This window comes from Hemitrygon akajei, unplaced genomic scaffold, assembly GCF_048418815.1.
Source record: "Hemitrygon akajei unplaced genomic scaffold, sHemAka1.3 Scf000153, whole genome shotgun sequence".
In the NCBI taxonomy this organism is placed as follows: domain Eukaryota; kingdom Metazoa; phylum Chordata; class Chondrichthyes; order Myliobatiformes; family Dasyatidae; genus Hemitrygon; species Hemitrygon akajei.
This window is the reverse complement of record NW_027332039.1, coordinates 578,057-597,928: the sequence shown is the minus strand read 5'-3', so window position 1 is coordinate 597,928 and position 19,872 is coordinate 578,057. Positions and strand designations below refer to the sequence as shown.

At 46.5% G+C, this 19,872-nt stretch overlaps 1 long non-coding RNA gene across 1 annotated transcript in view; it reads left to right on the top strand.

Annotated features, from left to right (window-relative positions):
• The window catches only part of LOC140724021 (uncharacterized), a 45,949-nt gene extending 35,365 nt beyond the window's left edge, over nucleotides 1–10,584 (top strand). Inside the window, exon 3 of the long non-coding RNA XR_012098023.1 lies at nucleotides 10,459–10,584. This is a non-coding gene — a long non-coding RNA (uncharacterized lncRNA). The remainder of the gene's footprint in view (nucleotides 1–10,458) is intronic.
• The last annotated feature ends 9,288 nt before the right edge of the window (nucleotides 10,585–19,872 follow it).

Below are 19,872 nucleotides of genomic sequence, written 5' to 3'. Positions count from 1 at the left end.
AAGCACCTCCTACTCTTTAATCTACAAATGTTCCATGACACTACTGCTTGTTTCCCTTCCTTCCATATACACTATGCCAGTTTCCTGAGTAAATACTGATGCAAAAAAACTGTTTAAGATCTCCCCCATCTCGTAAGGCTCCACACATAGACGACCACTCTGATCTTCTAGGGGACCAATTTTGTCCCTTACTATCCTTTTACTCTTAATATACTTCGAGAAACCCTTCAGGTTTTCCTTCACATTATCTACCAAAGCCACCTCATGTCTTTTTTTCCTTCCTGATTTCCTTCTTTAGTATTTTATTACGTTTTCTATACTCTTTAAGTAACTCATTTGCTCTTTGTTGCCTCTACCTGCTATACACTTCTCTCTTTTTCTTAACCGGATTGCCAATATCCCTGGAAAACCAAGGTTCCCTATGCCTGCTAACTTTGCCTTTAATCCTGGCAGGAACGTACAAACTCAGCACTCTCAAAATTTCACATTTGGAGGCCTTCCACTTACTGAACACATCCGTGTCAGGGAAAAAAAAAACTTATCCCAATCCACTCTTCCTAGATCTTTTTTCATTTCCACACAATTAGCCCTTCTGCTATTTAGAACCTCAACTCGAGGACCAGACCCATCCTTATCCATAATTAACTTGAAACTAATGACATTATGGTCACTGGACCCAAAATGTTCACCTACACATACTTCTGTCACCTGACATGTCTGTTTCCTAATAGGAGATCAAGTATAGCATCCTCTCTCATAGGTATCTCTATATATTGATTTAAAAAACTTTCCTGAAAACATTTCACAAACTCCAAGCCATCTAGCCGTATTACAGTTTTTTGGAGTCCCAGTCAATATGAGGAAAGTTAAAATCCCCTACTATTACAACTTCCTGTTTCTTACATCGGACTACTATCTTTTTATTAGTTTTTTATGCATTTTCTACATCGCTACAGATAGAAAAAAAATCCCAAATCAAAATGAAGAAAATTAATACAGTGCAAAAATAAAGATACATTAATAATATAATACAAAAAAGATAATTGAGAAAGCACCCAAATTGAAGACATGTAAAATTTGTATCCTCCCCAAGCCCCGCAACAACAAAAAAACTCCAGTCCAACCACAACTCCAGTCCATAAATCAGGACATTCAAACCCCCAAAACTGTAAATACACTTAAAAACAGAAAATAATAATGCCTACTTCCAAAAAAAAAGAGCTGAAAGCAAGGGACCGAAAAAGAAACGTTAGTTAAGAGGAAGGGTATGAAAGTAGGTCTACTATCTTTATACAGATTTGCTCCTCCAATTCTCTCTGACTATTGGGCGGTCTATAATACACCCCTATTAGTGTGGTCACACCTTTCCCGTTCCTCAGCTCCACCCATATGACCTCTGTAGACAAGCCCTCCGGGCTGTCCTGTCTACGCATAGCTGTGATATTTTCCCTGACTTGTAATGCCACTCCTCCCCCTTTCATCCTTCCCCCTCTATCATGTCTGAAACAACGTATATTCTATCATGTATAATCCTTAGGTGGGAGGTTATCTTTTTGTATTAATGTATTAAACATAAATTATAAATTCTACCAATGAGAATTACAAATTCTCTTACTAAAGGATTCATATTCAAAATAGTATCCAACAAATCAGATTCTTGCATATATGGAAACTTAGATAATTATTTTTGTAAAAAATGTCTAACCTGAAGATATTGCAGTAAGTATGTATGAGAGAGAGAATATTTGCTAATTAACTCTTCAAAAGTCATCAATCGACCATCACAAAATAAATGAAAATAAAAATAAATAAATCTGCAAAAAAAAAACAGATCCCCTTAATCACTAAAGATTAAACAAGTTTGGGAGAGAGAACTTAATATGACCTTTGTTAATGAAGATGGTCAATTCTTCTTTAATATGTGCCAATCAGCGTTTAATTCAATTTAAAATTCTTCACTGTTACTATTTAACAAAGGAGAGACTATCCAAAATATTTCCTAACATAGACAATTATTGCGATAGGTGTAAAACTGAAGTAGCCACTTTTTCACATATGTTCTGGTCATGTTCTTCATCAAAATCTTTTTGGAAATCTTTATTTTCTACAATTTCTAAAGCTCTGAAAATTAATTTACAACCTAATGTACAAACCTTTGATTTCTGTCTATACATGCAGTCCTCGCATGACCTTTATCCTCCTCCACCTCACTATCTGCTCTAACACTCTGGTTCCCCTCCCTCCGCAAATCTTTTTTACCCCTCCCCCGAGCAGCACTTGCAAATCTACCCTCAAGGATGTTAGTCCCCCTCCAGTTCAGGGGCAAACCGTCCCGTCGGAACAGGCCCCACCTTCCCGGGAACAAAGCTCAGTTGCTCAGAAACATGAGGCCCTCCCTCCTGCACCATCTCCTTAGCCATGTATTTAGCTGCACTCTCCGCACATTTATATTTACAGGGACTTTACTCCTGACGCCGGTCCCGGGACCCGACCCGTTTACAGACCCGGAGCAGATTCTCAGCCACTGGTTTCCATCCCAGGTCGCGAAGAGAGGATAAAGTTTCCCCGTGAATTTGTTCCCAGTGAAGGTGTGGAGGTGGGACTTGGTCTCCGCGTTGTAAAATGAAACTGTCCCGGACTCGTAACTGAGATAAACTCCCACCCTCCCGGGGATGGGACCGGCAGGGAGACGGGACTCGGGGGAGGGGCAAACGTCATAATCCCGATGTAACACGTCATAATACCGCCCGATGACCCACAATCCGGTCTCCGGACTCAGACTGACCCGTCTCTTCCTCTCCACAGACTCTGCCGCGACTCCCAGACACCAGACCCGATTCCCCGTCACCTCCACCTCCCAGTAATGTCTCCCCGATGTGAATCCCTCCGATCCCAGCACACAAGCCCGTTTTGTGAATCTCTTCCCGGTGTCACGGAGATTCCTCCAGGTCCAGGTCCGTCTCACACTCTTTCGATCCTCAGACACCTCGAGACACGGACTCGCCGTTTCCACATCCAGGGTGACAGAGACTGGGGGGAGAAGCAGAGAATTAGAGAGTCCCCGGGGATCGGGGTGAGACTCGGGCAGCGCGGCCCCGGGGATCGGGGGGAGAACCGGACAGCGCGGCCCCGGGGATCGGGGGGAGACTCGGGCAGCGCGGCCCTGGGGATCGGGGGGAGACTCGGGGATTGGGGGGGGAGACTCGTGCAGCGCAGCCCTGGGGATCGGGGGGGAGACTCGGGCAGGACGGCCCCGGGGATCGGGGGGAGACTCGGACGGCGCAGCCCCGGGGATCGGAGGGGAGACTCTGGGTGCGCGGCCCCGGGGATCGGGGGGAGACTCGGCCAGCGCGGCCCCGGGACCGAGGGAAAGGCCGCGAGGCCTCAGGCGCGGTCGGGTGTCCGACATGAACCTTTCCCCTGATTTCCCGCGGTCGAGGTCCTTCTGCAGCTGTACAGGGCCCTGGTGAGACCACACCTGGAGTATTGTGTGCAGTTTTGGTCTCCAAATTTGAGGAAGGACATTCTTGCTATTGAGGGAGTGCAGCGTAGGTCCACAAGGTTAATTCCCGGAATGGTGGGACTGTCATATGTTGAAAGATTGGAGCGACTGGGCTCGTATACACTGGAATTTAGAAGGATGAGAGGGGATTTGAATGAAACATATAAGATTATTAAGGGATTGGACGCGCTGGAGGCAGGAAGCATGTTCCCGCTGATGGGTGAGTCCAGAACTAGAGGCCACAGTTTAAGAATAAGGGGTAGGCCATTTAGAACAGAGATGCGGAAAAACTTTTTCACCCAGAGAATGGTGGATATGTGGAATGCGCTGCCCCAGAAGGCAGTGGAGGCCAAGTCTCTGGATGCTTTCAAGAGAGAGTTAGATAGAGCTCTTATAGATCGCGGGGTCAAGGGATATGGGGAGAGGGCAGGAACGGGGTACTGATTGTGTATGATCAGCCATGATCACTGTGAATGGCGGTGATGGCTAGAAGGGCCGAATAGCCTACTCCTGCACCTATTGTCTATTGACGCGACGAAAGCGGATGGACAACTAATGTCTCCCCAATGGTTTTCCGCTGGACCAGGGAAACATCCTCCCTCACTCCTGCCTGTTGACCCCTGAAAGAATTTTGTGTTTCCATGAGATCTCCTCTCATTCTTCGAAACTGGGAACAGAGAACATAGAGCAGTACAGCACAGGAACAGGCCCGTCATACAATGTTCACATTCATTTGTGGGTGTGAAGTGGGGGAGTGTGATGGTTTGAGACAGGAAAGGAGGTGATAATGGGAACCAGCAGGGGAGAGATGAATGGCAGATTGAACCAGGAGGGGGAGGGGTGGGAAGCCTGTGGGTGAACTGTGTGTGTAGACGTAATGAGAAGCTAGAGGGGGCAAAGATGGCAGATGAAGATGACTTTGTCCCCTTTCCCACAACCCCTTCCCCATCCCCCGCAGCCCCTCATTAGGACAGGGGATGAATTTGCAGGGACCCTTAAGCAACACAGGTACTGATGAAGTGTTTCAGTCTGAACCGTCGACTGTTTACTCTTTTCCATAGAAACTTCCCTGCCTGCTGTTCCCCCAACAATTTGTGTGTGTTACTCTGCTTTAAATATACTCAATTATTTGGCCTCCACAGCTGCCTGTGGCAGATTCACTATCCTGTGGATAAAGGAATTCCTCCTCATCTCTATCCTAAATGGACATCCCTATAGTCGGAGGCTGGGCTTACCGTTCTCGACCCACCCACATCCTCCCAACATCAACTCTTTCCAGACAGGTGTCAGAGAGATCTGGCGAGACCCTTCATCAGGACCTGTGTAGCTTGGATTACCAGCATCTGCAGATTTACTACTATTTGATTTTTAAACATTTTGATTAGTCAGAGTCTCAAAAGTTATGGGGAGGAAGCGGGAGAATGGGGTTGAGAGGGATAAGAAATCAGCCATTTTTCGAAACTCCTGTGAGTACAGGCCCAGAACCATCAAACGCTCCTCATATGTTAACTCTTTCATTCCTGGAATCATTCTTGTGAATCTTCTGGACCCCCTCCAATGCCAGTACATGTTTTCCGATAGAAGGAATGCAAAACTGCTCACAATACTCCGTGTGGTCTGACCAATGCCTTATAAAACCTCAGCATTACATCCTTGCTCTTGCATTCAAGTAAGACCATAAGACAAAGGAGCAGAAGCCGGCCATTCGGCCCTTCTAATCTGCTCTGCCATTTTATCATGAGCTGATCCATTCTCCCATTTAGTCCCACTCCCCCACCTTCTCACCATGACCTTTGATGCCCTGGCTACTCACATACCTATCAATCTCTGTCTTAAATACACCCAATGACCTGGTCTCCACTGCCGCAAGAAATTCACAGATTCACCACCGTCTGGCTAAAAAAATTTCTTCGCATCTCCGTTCTGAATGGGCGCCCTTCAATCCTTAAGTCATGCTCTCTCGTACTAGACTCTCCCACCTTGGGAAACAACTTTGCCACATCCACTCTGTCCATGCCTTTTAACATTCGAAATGTTTCTGTGAGGTCCCCCCTCATTCTTCTAAACTCCACGGAGTTTACATTGGTAGCTGAGCGAAGGGCGCTGAGTAGGCTACGGTCAATTATGGATAACTCTGAACATCCTCTACATAGCACCATCCAGAGACAGAGAAGCAGTTTCAGCGACAGGTTACTATCGATACAATGCTCCTCAGACAGGATGAAGAGGTCAATACTCCCCAATGCCATTAGGCTTTACAATTCTACCGCCAGGACTTAAGAACTTTTTAAAAGCTATTATTAATGCTTTTTGAGATAGTGATTTAGATGCATATCATATTTTTTTACTGAGTTAAGTATTGTATGTAATTAGTTTTGCTACAACAAGTGTATGGGACATTGGAAAAAAAGTTGAATTTCCCCATGGGGATGAATAAAGTATCTATCTATCTATCTATCTATCTACAGTCCAAGAGCGGTCAAATGTTCCTCATATGTTAACCCTCTCATTTCCGGGATCATTCTAGTGAATCTTCTCTGAACCCTCTCCAATGTCAGAACATCCTTTCTTAAATAAGGAACCCAAAACTGCACACACTATTCCAGAGATGTCTTACCAGTTCCTTATAGAGCCTCAACATCACATCCCTGCTCCTACACTCTATTCCTCTAGAAATGAATGCCAACATTGCATTCACCTTCTTCACCACCGACTCAACCTGGAGGTGAACCTTAAGGGTATCCTGCACGAGCACTCCCAAGTCCCGTTGCATCTCAGAACTTTGAATTCTCTCTCCATTTAAATAATAGTCTGCCCGTTTATTTCTTCTACCAAAGTGCATGACCATACACTTTTCAACATTGTATTTCATTTGCCACTTCTTTGACCATTCTCAAAATCTATCCAGGTCTCTCTGCAGACTCTCTGTTTCCTCAGCACTACCGTCCCCTCCACTTATCTTTGTATCATCAGCAAACTTAGCCACAAAGCCATCTATTCCATAATCCAAATCATTGATATACAAGGTAAAAAGAAGTGGCCCCAACACGGACCCCTGTGGAACACCACTGGTAACTGGCAGACAACCAGAATGGGATCCTTTATTCCCACTCTCTGTTTCCTGCCAATCAGCCAACGCTCTATCCACATATGTAACTTTCCCGTAATTCCATGGGCTCTTATCTTGTTTAGCAGCCTCATGTGTGGCACCTTGTCAAAGGCCTTCTGAAAATCCAAATACACAACATCCACTGCTTCTCCCTTGTCTAGCCTACTTGTAATTACCTCAAAAACTTTCAATGGGTTTGTCAGGCAGGATTTTCCTTTAAGGAAACCATGCTGAGTTTGGCCTATCTTGTCATATGCCTCCAGTTACTCCATAACCTCATCCTTGACAATTGACTCCAGAAACTTCCCAACCATTTCTCAAGCTAACAGGTCCATAATTTACTGCTTGCTTCCTTGCCTCCTTCTTAAATACCAGAGTGGCATTTGCAATCTGCCACTCCTCTGGAACCATGCCAGAATCTATTGACTTTTGAAAGATCATTGCTAATGCCTCCGCGATCTCCACAGCTACTTCCTTCAAAACACGAGGGTGCATTCCATCTGGTCCTGGAGATTTATCTACCCTTAGACTATTCAGCTTCCTGAGTACTTTCTCTGTCGTAATTGTGACTGCGCACACTTCTCTTCCCTGACACCCTTGAGTGTCCGGTATATTGCTGATATCTTCCTCAGTGAGGACTGATGCAAATACTGGTTCAGTTCCTCAGCCATCTCCTTATCTCCCATTACAATTTCTCCAGCATCATTTTCTATCTGTCCTATATCCACTCTCACCCGTTTTTTATTCTTTATATACTTGAAAAAGCTTTAAGTATCTTCTTTGATATTATTTGCTAGCTTCCTTTTATACTTCATCTTTTCCTCCTTAATGGCCTTCTTAGTTTCCTTTTGTAAGCTTTTAAAAACTTCCCAATCCTCTGTCTTCCCACTAATTTTTGCTTCCTTGAATGCCCTCTCCTTTGCTTTTACTTTGGCTTTGACTTCTCTTGTCAGCCACGGTCGCAACCTTTTTCCATTCGAAAATTTCTTCTTTTTTGGAATATATCTGTCTTGCACATTCCTCACTTCTTGCATAAACTCCAGCCACTGCTGCTCTGCCGTCGTTCCCGCTAGTGTCCCTTTCCAGTCAAATTTGGCCAGTTCCACTCTCGTACCACTGTAATATCCTTTACTCCACTAAAATACAGACACATCAGATTTCGGCTTCTCTTTCTCAAATTTCACAGTGAACTCAATCATGTTACGATCACTGCCTCCTAACGGTTCCTTCACCTCAATCTCTCTAATCACCTCTGGTTCATTACACAACATCCAATCCAGTACCTCTGATCCCCTCGTGGGCTCAACAACAAACTGTTGTGAAAAGCCATCTCGTAGACATTCCACAAATTCTCTCTCTTGAGATCCAGTGTCGACCTGATTTTCCCAATCCACTCGCATGTTAAAATCCCGCACAATTATCATAACACTGCCCTTCTGGCAAGCCTTTTCTATTTCCTGTTGGAATTTGTAGTCCACATCACTGCAGCTGTTAGGAGGCCTGTAGATAACTGCCATCAGGGTCCTTTTACCCCTGCGATTTCTTAGCTCAACCCATAAAGATTCTGCACCTTCCGATCCTATGTCAACTCTTTCTAATGATTTAATATCATTTCTTACCAATAAAGCCACGCCATTCCCTCTGCCTACCTGCCTATCCTTCCGATACACCGTGTATCCTTGGACGTTCAGCTCTCAGAGACATGCATCCTTTAGCCACGTCTCAATGATGACCACAAAATAATACCTGCCAATCTGTAGCTGTACGACAAGATCATCCACCTTATTCCTTATGCTGTGTGTATTTAAGTATAACACTTTAAGTCCAGTATTTGGTACTTTTTGTTTTGATTGCACTGCAACTCATCCCAGTGGCTGCAAATTTGCCCCATCACCTGCCTGTCCTTCCTGACATCTTTACTGCTCACTATCTTAGATTTATTTCTCTTTTCTCCCTCCTCCGCTCTATCATTCCGGTTTCCCATACCCCTGCCAAATTAGTTTAAACCCTCCCTAACAGCTCTATTAAACATTCCCGCTATGGTTCAGGTGTAAACCGTCCTTTTTGAACAGGTAATAGATCCCCCAGAAGAGATCCCAATGATCCAAGAATCTGAAGCCCTGCCCCCTGCACCAGTCTCTCAGCCACGCATTTATCTGCCTGATCCTACTATTCTTGCCCTCGCTAGCACGTGGCACAGGTGGCAATCCTGAGATTACTACCCTGGAGGTCCTGCTTCTCAGCTTATTCCTAACTCCTGGAAATCTCTCTTCAGGACCTCCTCCCTTTTCCTCTCTATGTCATTGGTACCAACATGTACCAATACAGCTGGCTGATTGCCCTCTCCCTTCAGAATATTCTGGACCCGATCCGAGACATCCCGTACCCTGGCACCTGGGAGGCAGCACACCATGCGGGTATCTCTACCAGGCTCACAGAATCTCCTGTCTGTTCCCCTGACTATGGAATCCCCTATGACTACCGCATTCCTCTTCTCCCTCCTTCCCTCCTGCACAACAGCGCCAGGCTCAGTGCCAGAGACCCGGTCACCGTGGCCGTCCCCTGTCAGGTCATCCTCCTCCACAGCATCCGAAACGATATACTTGTTGCTGAGGGGGGCAGCCACAGGGGTGCTCTCCACTATCCGGGCATTTCCCTTCCCTCTCCTGACAGTCACCCAGTTTTCTGACCCCTGTAGCCTAGGGATGACTACCTCCCTGTAGCTCCTGTCTATCACCTCTTCATTTTCTCTAACAAGCAGTAGGTCATCAAGCTGCAGCTCCAGATCCCTAACACGGTCTCCGAGGAGCTGAATCTCGGTTCACCTGGTGCAGATGTGGCTATCAGGGAGGCTGGAGGTCTCCCAAGATTCCCACATCTGACACCCTGAACAAAGCACTAACCCTGCAGACATGCTACCTAATTCTACAGGAATGAAACAAAGAAAGATAATTCTACTCACCCACTTACTTCGCCAAGCACACGGACTTTTTAAACCGTTTGCTAATGTGCCCTGCTGTTCTCCCGTCCGTCCAGGCCGATTTGCCAAGGGGGAAAAAAGAGTCTGTGCCTCGCTCTCGCCTTTTCCCGTTACCGCCTAAGTCCGTTGAGCCAAAGCCCTACACTCTGCTGCCACCCACTCCGCTGCCCGCTGTATAGGGTGGTCATCTTTTTAAACTCTCCGCGCTGTCCTTCGCAGTCTCGCCGTTCTTGTACGCAAAGTTATTTTTTAAACTGCCTTCCTTCAGAATTTAGCTCCCACGCCGCCCTTCTTGTCGCAATCTAAAAAAACACCTTCAGTCGTGTATTCATCAGCCTATTCCACACTGTCCACATGAAATTCAGCAAGGCCTTTGATGTCGATGATAGACCACACTTGGAGCATTGTCTGCATTTCCAGTTCCCGAATATGGGGAGGATGTCATTACACTGGACAGGAGGCTTCAGGAGGATGTTACCAGGACTGGGGGCTTGGGTTAAAAGCAGAGAGTGGATAAGCTTGGGCTATTCAGCTGTAGTGTAGGATGTTCAGGAATGACCCCTTATCGAGGTAAATAATTCATAAGGAGCTTAAATAAAGTTTCTTTTCCCAAGAAATGGGAGTACAGAACCAGAGGCCTCAGATTGAAAGTGAGACGGGAAATTTTTCTGAGTGGTCTATCGGGTAACATTCTCATAGAGGGGGAGGTTGGTAAATGGAATTTGCCCTCAGACGCTGTAGAAACAGGTAAAAATCAAATATTTTAAAATAAATTTGGGCAGGTACACAGATGGGAAATGGTTAGAGGGATGGGGGGGCAAACACACACAAATGGGCCAAGCTTAAGAAGACATCTTCGTCTTGCAGATTGATGAAGTGGGCCGTGAGTTCAACATCCGTCAAACCCTCCCAGATCATCCTCCTGAGGAATCTCACCCCGGAGTCTGTCTGTGAAGTGTTGATGTGACGTCACGTCAGAGGGCAGCTCAGTGTCACAGAACAGACAGACCGGGTAAGGACGGCAGATTTCAATCCTAAATGGGAATTTGTGCCTATTTCTGTGGCCGTGTGTCACACTCTGATAGTGTGTGTGTGTGCGTGTGCGTGTGTGTGTGTGTGTGTGTTGATTGTGGTAAATATCCATGTGGTGTGTATACACATTGAAGGAGAGTGTGCACATTGAAGAATTTGTATGTTACAGTGTGTCATCACATGTCTGGTGTGTGTTGACAATGTGTCACACTTGATTGAGTTGTTTAAATGAATAAATGACTGTCTCTGAAGAGACTGGTTTCCAGGTTACTGAGGGACATAACAACGTACATTGCTGAGGCTCTGACTACAATCTGCCAGTCCTTCCTGTGTGTGTGTGTGAGGGAGCTTTGCCAGGCCGGTTATGCTGTGTGTGCTTCTCCCGAGATGAAATCTTGACCCATGTCAATGCTTGTTGGTGTGTCCGAGCTCATTCTCACAATGCTTCAATGTAGTGGTCTGATCACCATAAGACATAGGAGCAGAATTAGGCCATTTGCCTATCGAGTCTGCTCCGCCATTCAATCATGGCTGATCCTTTTTTTCCCTCCTCAGCCCCACTACCTGGTCTTCTCCCCGTAACCTTTGATACTGTATCCAATCTAGAACCTATCAAGTTCTGCCTTAAATACACACAACTAGTTCCACAAATTCACCAGCCGCTGGCTCAAATTTCTCTGCATCTGTTTTAAATAGACGCCCCTCTATCTTGAGGCTGTGCCCGCTTTTCCTAAACTCCACCGCCATGGGAAATATCCTTTCCACATCTACTCTGTCTGGGCCTTTCAACATTCGAAAGGTTTCAATGAGATCCCCACCTCATCTTTCTAAATTCCAGCGAGTACAGACTCAGAGCTATCAAACGTTCCTCGTATGATAACCCTTTCATTCCTGGAATCATCCTTATGAAATGAACCTTCTGCAATGCCAGCACACCTTTTCTTAGATGAGGAGCCCAAAACTGTTCACAATACTCAAGGTGAGGCTTCACCAGTGCCTTATAAAGCCTCAGCATCACATCCCTGCTCTTGGATTGAATGCTATTCTAAACCACAGATTAATATCCAGGAGCAACAGGCTCCAGGACAGCTTCTTCAACCAGGCCATCAGACTGATTTTTAATCCTCATGTATATGAATGAATGATGTAAGTAATAAAGTCAATTCAATTCAAATCAATTTCTTGTTTATTTTTTTCATCCCAATCATTCTTTTAGTTCCTCTCTGTAGATATTTAAAAGCTTCCCAATCCTCTGTCTTCCTACTAATTTTTGTTTAGTTGTATCCCCTCTCTTTTGCCTTGACATTAATTTGTCTTCCCTTGTCAGCCACGGTTTTACTATTTTGCCATTTGAGTATTTATTTATTTTTGGAATACATCTATCCTTCACCTTCCTCATTTTCCCAGAAACTGACACCATTTCTGCTCTGCTCTCATCCCTGCCAGCATCTCCTTACAATTTGCTTTGGTCAACTCCTCTCTCAGACCACTGTAATTTCTTTTACTCCTCTGAAATACAATGTCAGACTTTACTTTCTCCTTATCAAATTTCAAGTTGAACTCAGTCATGTTGTGAGCACTGCCTCCTAAGGATTCTTTTAACTACTCACCTCTGGTTCAATACATAACATCCAATCCAGTAGAGCTGTTCCCCGAGTCGGCTCAATGACAAACTGCTCTGGAAAGCCATCACAGTGCATTCAACAAACTCACTCTCTTGAGATCCTTTACCAACCTGATTTTCCCAATTGCCCTGCATGTTGAAATCTCCCATGATTATCATAACATTGTCCTTTTCAGCAGCCTTTTCTATTTCCAGTTGTAATCTGTGGGCCACAACCCACTGACTGTTGTATATGACAGCGGTCAGAGTCATTTTTACTTTTGCACTTCCTTACCTCAACCCACAAGGATTCAACATCTTTCAATCCTATGTCACATCTTGCTGCTGATTTACCAGCAGAGCCACACCACCCCATCGGCCTTCCTTCCCTCCTCCGAAACATTGTGTAATCTTGAACATTCAGCTCCCAACTACAACCATCCTTCAGCCACGATTCCGTGATGGCCACAACATCATACCTGACAATCGGTAATAGTGCAACAAGACCATCCACCTTATTTCTCATACTCCATGCATTGAGATATAACACTTTGTGTACTGTATCTGCTACCCTTTTTAATTCTGCATTGCTAATGCACTGATACTCACCATGCCGGCTGCAATTTTCTCCTCTCATCTGTCCGCCCTATCTGACAGTCTGACTGCACGCTTTCTTTGCATTTTACCATCAGTTCTATCACTTCACTCCACTTCCAACTCCTCACCTCACCAAATTAGTTTAAACCCTACCCGACAGCTCTATCAAACCTCTCTGTGAGAGTATTATTCTCCCTCGGGTCGAGGTGCGACCCATCCCTTTTGAGCAGGTCATTCCTCCACCAGATGAGATCCCGATGATCCAAGAACTTGAAGCCCTGTCCCCAGCACCATCTTCTCAGCCATGTTTATCTGTCAAATTATCCTGTTTCTACCCTCACCAGCACGTGGCACAGGCAGCAATCCAGAAATTACAACCCTGGAGGTGCTGCTTCTGAACTTTCTAACAAGCTCTCCAAATTCTATTTACAGGACCTCTTTGCTTTTACTTCCAATGTCATTGTCACAAATTTACCAAAGTATCTGGCTCTTTTCCCTCCCTCTCTAAAATGCTGCGGACACGATTCGAGGCGTCCCTGACCCTGGCACCCAGGAGCAACATACCATTCGGGTGTCCCGTTCACATCAATAGATTCTCCTGTCTGTTCCCCTGACGATTCAGTCCCCGATCACGACCACTCCCCTCTTCTGCCTCTAACAACAGTGAGAGATGCTGATCCGGAAGGGGGAAGACCTGCATCAGTCAGAGTCTGCACTCACAGGGCACATGAAGGACTTGTGTATTTTCCTGTCAATCCCGGTCACCACACTGATACCTGCTTTTATTCCCTACAATATTATTGTCAGTATTAAATTCCCAGTTCCTCTGGAAGATCCAAACTGATGTCCTGGTGTGTTAGTGCATTTGCCTGGGATCAGGACACAGTGGTTCATCTGCCAGTCCAATGTATTGGTTGTATTGTGACCCTGTGCTGGTGTGTTCAATGGTCTGACATCTCCAGCTGACCATGTGACAGTGATGCCTCCCAGTCGGTGGGGTTGATGTGAAATAAACTTCAGTTCCCCTTCAGCCCAGTATTAGAGACAATCTTCGCCTCAAATTGGAACTAAATTGAGCTTCATAAACAAGAGGAAATGAATCTTTGTAAGTTTTACCTCGATTAATAGCATCAAGCGTTTCTCTCAGCACTGTGTTCAACAAATAGAGGTGATCAAATTTTTCAACCGGTAGGGCCTCATCTGTCACTGACAATTCCTGGACATCATCATTAATCCTGTAAATATTAATCTGCTGGTTATAAATTGCTATTCTGAACTATTTTACAAATCCATTAAGGGTTTCAGTAAAGAGCCTGTCCTACCTTCTGTTCCGACGAGCTTCCTCCTGAAATAAATAAAACACAAATGCAATTAGACTTGGACTTACCGTCCATATCCTGAACTTCATCCAAATCATTACAAGGTGTTGAAATCACTCACACACACGGACAATACAGAACCACCGGGTAACTAACAAGGAAAGTTTCTGAATGTCAGACCGTTACTGAGAAGATGAAACTTACAGGGAAGACAGGACAGGCTGTGCATTTTCATCTGGATATGACGTCAGTGTGATAGGATGGAGGAATTTAAGATCAGTGATGTATGTGATTGTGTGCGGGTGGAGGAAGTTCCTCTATTTATGGGGAGACTTGTGGGTAGATGTAATTCCAGATGGATTTTAACAAATTCCACAAGAAATTTAGTGAAGAGGATGTGGAACTCGCTGCCACAGGAGTGGTTGAAATGGAACAGCAGAGATTGACTGTGATGGGGAAACTGGATAAACACGTGAGGGACCAGGGAGTTCGGGGCACGGTGGCTGGTTGTGGTGAGTAGGTGGCAGGAGGATTGTGAAGCAGGGAAATTGAGAGGAGAAAATGGGCTGAATGACCTGGTTATGTTTTGAACGATTGAACGTTCATTTAAATGTTATCTGTAAAAGTAAAGAGACAATAATGGTTTCCCTAATCTGATGGAAACCGAATACAGAAGATAAGTCTGATGTGTGGGTCAAATTCTTTGTTCTCACTGATTGACAAAGAGACCCTCACACCCACCGCACCAGACACGCTCACAGCCTGTGACTGGAACTGGGAGTTAATGGAAGTTTTAGATGATATTTAATGCAGAATTAAGGACACAGTCAGCAGCTCTGTGTTACTATCAGAGTAAATAATTTCAGAGAAATTTGCATTCTGTCCTGGGGTGTAGAGAAGTTGTGAAAGTCCAGTTTTCGGACAACAACAACCCTGAATAGATGCATCAATTGTCAGGTGAGAAACAGTTTACTGCCATTTGTAAATGCTGTGTGTAGGAGCAACACGTCTGTTTTCTGTCCGCATTGTATTCTGTGCTATGTGTTTATTATGGTAACTCGTCACGTGAGTGGGGACGTGGTAAAAGCGAAGGGAAAAAGTTACGTATCTGTACTTTGTTCTGGGCAGTTTTGAGCTGGGGACGGGCGGATGTCATTCTGTTCTTGACTGCTGTGTTGCAGCTTACTTTACAATGAATTACCCTGAAGTTTCGTCACTTCAAGATTGTATTTTGCTAATGAAGGACTGAAAGCGTATCTTGGACATTTTGAACTGTCATTATTGGAGTGATGGGAGGGCGCATCATGCAAGTATAACAACTTGTGTGAGGTCGCCGGCAGCGGCAATTGATTTGTTAGAATTGGCCGCTGTGCTGTGTTCATTTCAAATATACCACTGTTCATTTAGTGCCCTTTGACAGAAACAAATTGAAATAGAATCCCTCACCTTGAGAAATATCACACTGTCTTTTTGATCCATCTGTTCCTTTAACTTTGTGATTTGCTCCTGAATAATCCTTATATTCTCTTGAATCTCCCAAAGACTTTTCTCCATTGGGTTGAGATTCCTCTTCTCTTCTTCCCTGAGATCCCTGAGTAAGCTCTGCTCTTTCTCAGTGATAATCTGGCGCAGTTCAGCAAACTGGGCTGTGATGTGGGACTGAAGGCTGTGTGACTCTTCCTGTCGAATGAAAGGTGAAGATTAATATTCTGCACTGCTGTGCTCTGTTTCCTTTTGTCATTAAGTTCGGTCTATCAGAGTCCATGCTACTTCTGAGAGCATTCCCGTCAACACCATTCCCTCACGTTTTCCTGAAACCTATTCTCACTTATTGACCCATAAACTCCCATCTGATTCACACACACCCTCCCCACCTTTACAGGGTTAACGGTAATTAGCCATTCATCCGGCAAGTCCTTGGGATGTGTTGGAATCTCTCGTGGTCACAGGGAGAGCATGCAAACTCCACACAGACATCAGCAGAGGTCAGGATCGAACCCAGGTCACTGGAGCTGCGATACTCGGCTATTCTGCATTAAATGGAGCAAAACTCGACAGTAATATCAGAAATTCCGCTCAGGAAACCTCACCCGAACTCCGGAAATCTTCTTTTTCTGACGCTTCTCCTTTTTCTGGAAGTCTGATTTCTTTTTTGTGAGAGAGTCTAAGGAAGATTTTAGCTGATCCTGGAAGTCAGAGAGCGAAGGAAATAGAAACAAAGATGCATCAAAAGAAACAGGTGATCAAACCCGATTATCACACAAAATGCCGGAGGAACTCAATGAGTCAGGCAGCATCTATTCAGGGGAAATAAACAGTCGGTGTTTCGGGATGATACCCTTCATCAGGACTGGGAAGGAATGGGACAGAAGCCAGAATGAAAAGGTTGGGGATGAGAACCAGCTGACAGGTGACGGGTGAGACAAGGTGAGGGGGAACGTGGGGGAGGGTGATGAAGTGAGAAACTGAGAGGGGACAGGTGGAAGAGGTAAAGGGCTGGAGAAGAAGGAATCTAATACGAGAGGACAATCGACCATGGAAGAAACGGGAGGAGGTTAGGAGTCAGGTGTAGCACTTGTCCCACATGCAGGTGTCAGTGCCAGGAGGGAGATCAGTGGAGAGGAGCGAGTGGATCAGGGCGATACAGTACGGGGAGCGATGCGTATAGAGAGCGGAGAGTTGCGGGGTGAGGAGGTGGGCTGTGGGACGGAGAGATGCTAGAATCCCGTTGGAGATGGGAGATGCAGAGAATGATCTGTTAGTTATCGAGGCTCGTGTGATATGTAGGACAAAGGAAATATGTTAAGTATTAAACTAACGTTAGTTTTTACCTTATAGATTTTAACAGCTTCTTTAATCGGCATGAAGCGGTGCTCTCTGTGTTCCTGCGCAACCGCACAGACCAGACAGATCAGTGTCTTGTCCGTTTCACAAAACAGCTTCAGTTCTTCCTCATGTTCCTCGCAGTGACGTTTACTTTCCTTCCCTTTCGGATTCAGGTTTAGATTTCGAAATTTTTCAGCCAGATTTGCTAAGGCCCGATTCACTCTGAGGGTGCGGTCAGCAAACTCCTCTCTACATTCCGGGCAGGAGTTTCTCTCCTCCCTTTCCCAACACCGTGTGATACAAGAGCGACAGAAGTTGTGTCCGCACTCCAGAATAACCGGATCGGTGAAGAAATCCAGGCAGATGGGACAAATTGCCTCCTCGGTCCAACTCTCGACCGTTCCTTTCGAAGCCGTGTTAACTCCCGGCACTTCCTGATTCAGAATGCTTTCGCGTTCCGGGAGCTGCTGATCCCCTGCAGTACCGCGATTGTCCACTACGCGCGCTGCAGTCTCCGGGAATGAACATTCTGCTGCTGGATGTGTTCAGTGGAAATTCTGGCCATTTCTATGTTTAGTGTGGGATCAAAAACACATTAAACAGGCAACAGATAAGAAAACGCGGCCATGGACTGTCTAAACCCTGCTACGAGCTGAGGACGGTTGGCTGTATGGCTACCAACCCATCTCTTAAAAACCTAGAGCGACAAAAACGTCAGCTGAATCTCCAAAGGCCTCATCCCTGCGGTCGGAAGGACCTTCCCCTGGAAGACGATTGAAGTCCTGCGCTGAAAGGAGAAGCCATGTGCCCCCCTGGGGTGGTTCACTACTACAATAACTGTGAGGCTTCCTCAGCCAACCCGGCCACTCCCTGTCCAGTGTAGAGAATCCTTGTAGTCCCAATGGTGTCCCTGTAGACTGGAATGTGTCAGTCGGCAGTATTCCTGTACGAAAGCAGTTCCCAAACTTTTTTTAATGCCAAAGACCAATACCAGTAACCGTGGACCCCAGGTTGGGAACCCCTGCACTCCGGCATCTCGATGTGATGGCAGGCCAACAAGTTTCGAGCTTCTTTCCCCGAGTTGATGATCTTCCAGCAGCACTCGCTGTCCGTTTTCCTGCGCATCCTGGGAACAGCCCGAGGATCAGTGAGCCTTCTGTCACGCAGCTGCTGTGGCACAGGCCCTTGTATCTTTCTCCACAGATCTTCGCCATCCCACAGTCTGCAAAGAGGCGAGTGACCGTCTCGTCCCCACTGCAGTAATCTCGGGGCAGCGTGCTGTGGGAGTGATCTCCGGGCATGCAGCAAGGATCAGACTGGGAGGGGCCCTCTCGTCTCCAGTGCAGTAATCTCGGGGCAGCGTGCTGTGGGAGTGATCTCCGGGCATGCAGCAAGGATCAGACTGGGAGGGGCCCTCTCGTCTCCACTGCAGTAATCTCGGGGCAGCGCACAGTGTGAGTAATCTCCGGGCATGCAGCAAGGATCAGACTGGGAGGGGCCCTCTCGTCTCCACTGCAGTAATCTTGGGGCAGCGCACAGTGTGAGTAATCTCCGGGCATGCAGCAAGGATCAGACTGGGAGGGGCCCTCTCGCCGCCAGACAGGTGAGGTCCTGGTGCCTGTTGGTGAGATCTGGTGATGAGACATTCTGCCAAATGGTCCGGACTGTCTGCTCAGGGAACCACTCCACTGTGTCCATCCAGTCCTTCTCCTGCAGTAACTGCAGGACATTCCGTGCTGACCACTGTCTGGTGTTCTTGTGGTCAAAGCTGCTGGTCTGAAAGAACTGTCACCAATTTCATTAACACAAGGTTCACATGGAGAAGCTTCCTGATTGAGACAGACACAGTTTCACAGGGTATTTACAGGGTAGGGGCAGGAATGATGTTTCTCCTGGCTGGGCAGTGGAACCAGGGATCACAGACTCAAAATCCGAGATCACCTCAGCAGGACTGAGATGAGGAGAAATTTCCCCAACACAGTGCGGTAAATATTTGGAGTTTTCTCCACAAGTTTCCTAAATTAAACGGACATATTTAGGGGCTTGGCGATGTTGGGAACGTTGCAGGAAGGTGGCGCTGAGGTCAAAGATCAGCCATGTTCTGAGTGAGGGGCAGAACAGTGCAACGGGCCGAATGACAACGCCTGCTCCTGTTTCTTATTTTCTAAATCACGAGTTGACCTTTGCGCCTTTTTCTCCCTTGGCCTTCAGCCTGTCGGATTGCACAGGGGAGCGGTGAGAGCTCCAGAGATCCATCAGCTGCCGCTGCGGTTATTTCATGCTCTTGTTATTTATCACTTTTTCCCCGTATTTGCATTTGCACAATTTGTATGTGGTTGTATGTGGTGACTTATCTGTACTCCGATAAAATTCTACTTTGAAATTCGAGTTTCGGGGAACTTCCTTTGATCCGGAGAACAAACTGTGACTGACATCTCCAGCTCCCAGCAGCAGCCCGTCCTCAGACACACTCACAGCCAATCAGCGATCACCGTTGGGAGAAGGATGCTCTCATTGGCTGAGGGGAGTCAGTGGGCGGGACGCTGTGCGCCCGGCCGGGCCTGTGTTTGGAACCGGGACCGAGTGAGGCCGGAGACCGGGAGCTGCGCCTCGGGTTTCGGCTGCACCACCGGCGGGTCTTGAATCCTTTCGAAGGCAGAGCTGAAGAGACCGGCGGAGATTCCGTGAGATGTTTCAGCTACACGGAGAGCGCCCGGCCTCTCCCCGCCGAGGATCGGGGCCTGTTGTCTGGAGTTGTCTCCCAGACCCGTCCCTTCCTGCTGGGAGACGGGAGCTGCCCCGCAGCGGCTGCCGATGGATCTCCGGAGCTCTCACCGCTCCCCTGTGCAATCCGAACGGCTGAAAACCAAGGGAGAACAAGGCGCAAAGGTAAACTCGTGCTTT